The sequence below is a fragment of the Dioscorea cayenensis genome, chromosome 20 (assembly GCF_009730915.1).
Source record: "Dioscorea cayenensis subsp. rotundata cultivar TDr96_F1 chromosome 20, TDr96_F1_v2_PseudoChromosome.rev07_lg8_w22 25.fasta, whole genome shotgun sequence".
Lineage (NCBI taxonomy): Eukaryota > Viridiplantae > Streptophyta > Magnoliopsida > Dioscoreales > Dioscoreaceae > Dioscorea > Dioscorea cayenensis.
This window is the reverse complement of record NC_052490.1, coordinates 15,966,513-15,973,231: the sequence shown is the minus strand read 5'-3', so window position 1 is coordinate 15,973,231 and position 6,719 is coordinate 15,966,513. Positions and strand designations below refer to the sequence as shown.

The window sequence follows — 6,719 nt, the reverse complement described above, 5'->3', positions numbered from 1 at the left end:
ATTAGGGTTTTTTTTGCTCACAACTACTCAAAGCTTGATAGGCTTATCTGTCAGGCCTTGAACCCGGCTCGCCGGACTCAGTACGCCGACAAAAGGGGGCACACCCATAGTGCATAGCACTATAGGCATGCAAGGCCTCTGAACCTATCTCAAGACATAACATACAATGTAACATAATTGTAAATTCCAAAAAGTTAAAAATCCAAAAAAATACAAAAATTTACTAAATACAAGCTCAAAGTTTACAATACATACAAAAATTAGAACTTAAACAATACTAGAGATAGGTTTGCTACATGTTCACTCCCGGTAATCTATTTATACCCCTAATTTCGAAAAAAATTCAACAACTAGATTATGAGCTTGACAACCTAGTAAGTAATGCATTAAAACTAGCGAGATCTTATGAGATTTCAAAAAAATTCAGAATAAAAAAACAAATCATATCACATATTACAAATATTTATCCAAAATATAGTTCATAAAAAGCAAGGTGGTTCAACAAAATACAAGTAAATAACAAAAAAATATATGTTTCCAGATCACTATAGCGGAAGCAAAATATCAGAGCTCATTTGTTTAGCCTTAGTGACCAGAGCTAGATTTTCAGATCTCATTTTTTTACCCTCGGTGACCCGAGCCAAATTATCAGAAACCATTATTCTTTCACCGACGACACAGTGCAAAACTATAGTCCCTTATTAGAGTTTCATGTTGACATAGTTAGTGTTTAACCCCTAGTGACAGGGTTAGTGCCTAGTTAATTGGAGACTAAACATATTTATGTCAAAATAACTTTGTTATCCAAAAAAACAAACAGAATATTAGAATTTCAAACAGAATTTCAAACATGTCAGAATTTGCAGTATAATTCATCGAGCAAACATACTAACATATGTATGATCCCTTTTCTTTTATAGCAAAAATAATTTAGTTATATTTAGAACAATTAACAAACTTAGTATAACAAGCATTAACAAATATAATAGAGATATGGAAATTGATGTTTCAGGGTAAGAAAAATAATTCAAAATTTTAATATATATATGTATGTATATATGATATTAGAAAATTAATCAAAGTCTAACAATGTTTTAAAATTATAAAAGCAAAATTTAAAAATAATTTAAATAAATAAATGAATAAGTTCATAATATTGATAATTAGAAATTATATATATATATATATATATATATATATATACATTTATATGTGGTGTTACTTACTTGATCAATGTGAGATTCTCTAATTCTTACACCAAATCAAAACTTTTGGCATAGCCTATATTTGGGAAGAAATCCCATTAGTTTTTACTAATAATATCCATTTAACAATATTCATAAATATACAAAAAAAGATTCCAAGATATCGATGATGCTTCAAAACTTAAGCGGCTAATAAGCAATTGTATTATAAAAATGAGATTTCCAAAGGGCACAAATGCAAAAAAGTTCAAGCTATTATCCTACACTCCCAAATATTGATTCTTTCGAGAGTACAATAGCAAATTATCCACTTTTAAAGTTTAAAGGGCATATGAACAATTCCATCATGACCATTAAGGACTAAATCCCTCATAACTTTACATATACTTTTCCAAATCACAAAATTCAAGATTCTAAGAAGAGTAGACACATAAGACTATAGCATATCTGAAATTCATATTGATTAGAGTACTACTCAATTTAAAACATTCATTTAAATCTCTACCTAGTTCTTCAGATTTATAATTCAGATATATCCCCTTCAAGAATGCATTTCTCTCAATCTACAACTCCAAAAAGAAAAAGATATTTTTTTCAGACAATCAGGTAACTTAGTAGGAAACAATTCTCCTATTTTTTTCACCTTACCAAATTCAATCTCCATGACCATAAAAAATACCCACCAATCTTCAGGTTTTGCACCAAAATTCCAGCAGAGACAGTTATACAAATAGGGCTATCTCTCAAAAAAACTACATATATGTAAAATTTGAAACATTGCAAGAACTTAACTAATGTCAAAATTTAAAAATTTTCTTTTTACTCTCCTCAAAAATTATGCCTCTAAGACCCTTAAAACTTAAGTTGAATTTCTGGTATTTCAAAACCAGAAATCTGAAACTTATTAAATGAAGTCAATTAAAAATTTCTCTCTCTCTCTAAGGCAATTTTACAAACACATATAAGGCATACCAACATAATCATAGTTTTGATGGTATACAATAAGAAGATCCAAATTAAACATAAATAACCATACTAACAATATGAACTAGAAAATGAACATGATTCAAAGCTACAACATAGTCTACAAAGATCAAAATTGCACCATTCAGAGATTTGAAATTAAAAACTAGTAGTTACCTTAAAACTCCTCACAAACTGATAAGTGCTTGTGCGATATGAATGCGAAGTATTCATTCCTTATGTTAAGCATTACTTTTCTCAGGTTTTTACATTAATATGTGTGTTTTTATGTTACTTTTATGCAGGTAGGGTTGTGAGGCCGAGTATGAAGGAAATAGACCAATGTGGATCATAATGCACATATTTTGGAGGAGATCTTGCTAAGGTTCAAACGTGAAGACATAAGACAGGTGTGAGATGCTAGAGTGTGTGCCAACCTCCTCGCATTCGAGTGAGCACATCCATTTGTAGGGGCACAAAGGTAGTCACACTCGAGCATTCCGTCTTATGCATATAAGAATAAGAACTCCACCAACATGTATATCATTGAAGAAGCAAGTGATTCACAACGTGAACGTGTGCCCGTTTGCGTTACCCCGATGAAAGAATGGAATTGGGAAGTTATTCAGGTCGAAGGCTATAGCAACACTATAGCAAGTAATGTAGCAGCACTGTTCACAGTCGGCCGAGAAATCAGAGAAACAGAGAATCCACACGGGCGTGTGGAAATTATCCACGCCCGTGTGGAAATTCCACACGGGCGCGTGTAGCGTCCACGCCCAGGGAGTTGCCCGATTCCAACCCTATTTAAAGCCGATTCAGCCCCGATTTTGGTATTCTTTTCTCCATCTTTTCCCCAACTTGCGAGAGGGCTTCAGCTAGGGTTTTGTGGGGTATTGGCTAGGGTTTTGGAGAGGTTCTATGGCTCCGACATCGCGCGGTGTTTGGAAGAAGGTTATTGGGAGAGCTTTTATCGGCATCGATCTGGCGAGGTGTATCCTAGGCCGGACAAAGGATCCCTTGTGATGAGTAGAGGACTCTCCACAAGACTATCGACACGACCATCGAGGGGGTTTCTTTATGGATTCATTGCTTTTACATTCGATTTCTTTGATTATACTTAGCTCCATGGAGAGCTAAAGCCCTAGTGGGTACTTGGGTGATTGTGAACCCTAGGATGTATTCGTTTCATTTAACTTCTTTATTATGCTTTCAATAAATTGATGTTTATTGTGAGTTCTAACCTTGAATGCTTGATTGTATGAACATTTCCCCTAGAGTGACACTAGGGTTGAGGGTTCTTGTTGGTAACCTTTTGAGTGAGTGACACACCACGAGCGTTAGACAAAGCTAGGTTGGAGAGGGTTGAGAGGGTGAGTCGATAGGTACAGGAGCGTCACTTTTCCCCTTTGACGTGATAGATTCTACCTCCGTTCCTTGAGTTCTTTGCGGCCATAATAGAGTGAATGGTCTAAGGGATGAACATCCGTTGGGGCCTAGTTGCGCGTGCAATGGAGTGAAGCGTTGAGGGGATCTTAGTATCTAGGGCTTAATTGTGGCTAGGGACTTTCCGCCTGGACCAAAGGGTTAGGTCTATAATTAGGAAGCGATTTATCACTTGGAATCCCTAGAGCTCATTGCAACTTTATTCGAGTGCGAGGTTGAGAGGTTATTTAATCTCTCCTCCGGGACATGAATAGAGTTAGGCATAGTTGACCTTAGATTTGGGACTATGTATGTAAGGTTTTCCACGACTCACCATTGCATTGATTAGGAAGCATAATAGAGAGTTCTTGCACTTGAAGCAATTATCCTAGGTGAAGCATCATCCGAGTGCCCCATCTTTATCAATTGCCTTACCTCCTTCTTACTTTTGCTCACTTACTTGTTGCTTTTAATTGTTGAGAATTGAATCATTATCACACTTATCATTATTGATACTCCACATAGCTAAGAATCGAATTAATTGTCTTTACCTCCTACTCCCTGTGGATTCGACCCCGCTCACCCGGGATTATTACTTCGACAAACCCGTGCACTTGCGGAATATACGTAAGGGGATCTTGTCAAGTTTTTGGCGCCGTTGTCGGAGAGCTAGGCGTTTAGAGATACTTTGCACTTTGTTTTCTTAGCTATTTCACCACACATTCTAATTCATATCTTCTTATTCTATCATCATTCTGATTGTCTTTTTCTTTCTTTTTGGTGCAGCTCCAGGTTATGACCGGAGGGAATCCATCAATATTGATTGAAGGAGACCCTGAGCTTGAACGTACACTTAGAAGGAAAGGGAAAGAACCTGTGCAAGAACAGTATAATCCAGCTGATTTGGAAGTAGAAGGATCTGACAACATGGCAGAACAAAATGAGCAACAACAAACACTATTTGATTATGCCAAACCTTCAGTGTTGGGGTCACAATCGAGTATTGTGCATCCCCCAATTACAGCTCAAAACTTTGAGCTAAAGCCAGCATTCATCCATATGCTGCAGCAGCCCGCACAATTCAACGGTTTGGCCGATGAGGATCTAAATAGTCACATAGAGAGCTTCCTCAAGGTGTGCGACATGCTGAAGATAAATGGTGTGATGGATGATGCCATCAAATTGAGAGCCTTCCCATTTTCCTTAAAGGGGAGAGCAAAGCAGTGGCTATACTCATTACCTAGAGCATTAATCACTACATGGGAGGAGATGGTAGAAGCTTTCCTAGCCCGTTATTTCCCTCCTAGAAAATCAGCAAAGCTTAGGAATGAGATCTCATCCTTTATACAGTTGGAATTGGAGTCTCTATTTGAGACATGGGAGAGGTTCAAGGAACTCCTGCGAAAGTGTCCGCAACACGGATTTCCGGAGTGGATGATTGTTAAAACCTTCTACAATGGTTTGAACCCGAGTACAAGGCAACTCTTGGATGTGGCGGCAGGAGGTACCTTAGGTAGCAAGACCCCCGATGAGGCTCGTCAATTGATTGAGGAAATGGGGTTAAATAGCTACCAGTGGAATGCTAGGGAGAAGAAAAAGGTGGCCGGTCTCCATGAAATTGATGCGGTAACTTCATTGGCGGCCCAAGTGGAGAGTTTGAGTAAGAAGCTAGATCTTATAGCTTCGAATAGAGTTGCGGCCATGACCAATTACACCGGTTGTGGTGGAGGACATGCTCCCTCCGATTGCCCAATCACCATTGGTGATTTTTTTTAGTTGAGAACGTTGACTTTGTAGGTAATGGAATGAGACCTCAAGGGAATCCATACAGCAACACCTCCAATTCATGTTGGAAGAATCATCCCAACTTTTCATGGAGTAATCAAGGACCACAGAAGACCATGGGGCCATCGGGTTTCCAACAACAACAACAAGCCCCTTAAGTGGAAAACAGAATTTCAGGCTTGGAAACCCGAATGACAGATTTGGAGAAGCACTTGGCTAGATTTGTTCAATCGGCAAATACAAGGTTTGAATCAGTCGAGGCTACACTTCGCAATCACACCGTCTCCTTGCACAACCTTGAAAATCAAGTGGGGCAAATTGCGAAGTCTCTCTCTAAAAGGCCACATGGAAGTTTACCAAGCAACACGGAAACCAACCCTAGAGAACATGTGAAGGCGATCACTTTGAGAAGTGGTCGTGAGGTTGAAAGGAGGCTTCCAAGTGAGAAGCCGAAAGAACACGCACCCGAGGTTGTAGAGGTTGAGAAGGGAGCAAACAAAGAGAAAGAGGTGGCACCCCCATCTTTCAAGCTAAGAATCCCTTATCCCTCTAGATTGAAGAATGACCAAGGGGATGAACAGTATAAGAAGTTCCTGAGTTTGTTCAAGCAACTCCACATCAACATTCCTTTTGTTGAGGCATTGGCTCAAATGCCTAAGTATGCGAAGTTCCTGAAAGACCTATTGACCAACAAGAGGAAATTGGAGGAGAGTGCTTCAGTGGTGCTTGATGCTTCATGCTCGGCGGTGTTGCCAAAAAACATGCCGAACAAGAAGAAAGACCCGGAAAGCATCATCATTCCGTGTAAGATCCGCAACTTAGGTGAGGAAATGACATTGGCAGATTCAGGGTTAAGCATCAACGTCATGCTATATACTTTCTTCCAAAAGCTAGGCTTGGGTGAGCCTAGGCCTACTCGGATGACTTTACAATTGGCGGACCGAACGGTGCAACATCCGAGAGGCATCATTAAAGACGTGCTTGTCAAGGTGGATAAGTACATTTTTCCGGTTGACTTTGTAGTGCTAGATGTCGATGAGGATGCAGATGTACCCTTGATACTTGGGAGACCGTTCTTGCGGACTTCCAAAGCATTGATTGACATGGACGGCGGGGAGTTCACATTGAGAGTTGGAGATGATAAGCTCACATACCGCCTTGCTGAAGCCATGCGGCATTCTCTCGATTTTGATGATACTCTATATTTTCTAGACACTACTGATGAAATTGTTGATGAATATATGCAGGAAATATTCAACCCGGATCCGTATGAAGGATTGTTCGATCAAGAGGAGAACAATGAAGAAGTAATGATGCTTGGTTCGACTGAAGAAGTAACAT

At 38.9% G+C, this 6,719-nt stretch overlaps 1 non-coding gene across 1 annotated transcript; it reads right to left on the bottom strand.

Moving 5' to 3' along the window:
* Positions 1-4,910: 4,910 nt before the first annotated feature.
* LOC120251991 lies at positions 4,911-5,017 on the bottom strand. Its single transcript, XR_005533547.1, has one exon. It is a non-coding gene; the product is annotated as a small nucleolar RNA R71 (small nucleolar RNA).
* Between the last annotated feature and the right edge of the window lie 1,702 nt (positions 5,018-6,719).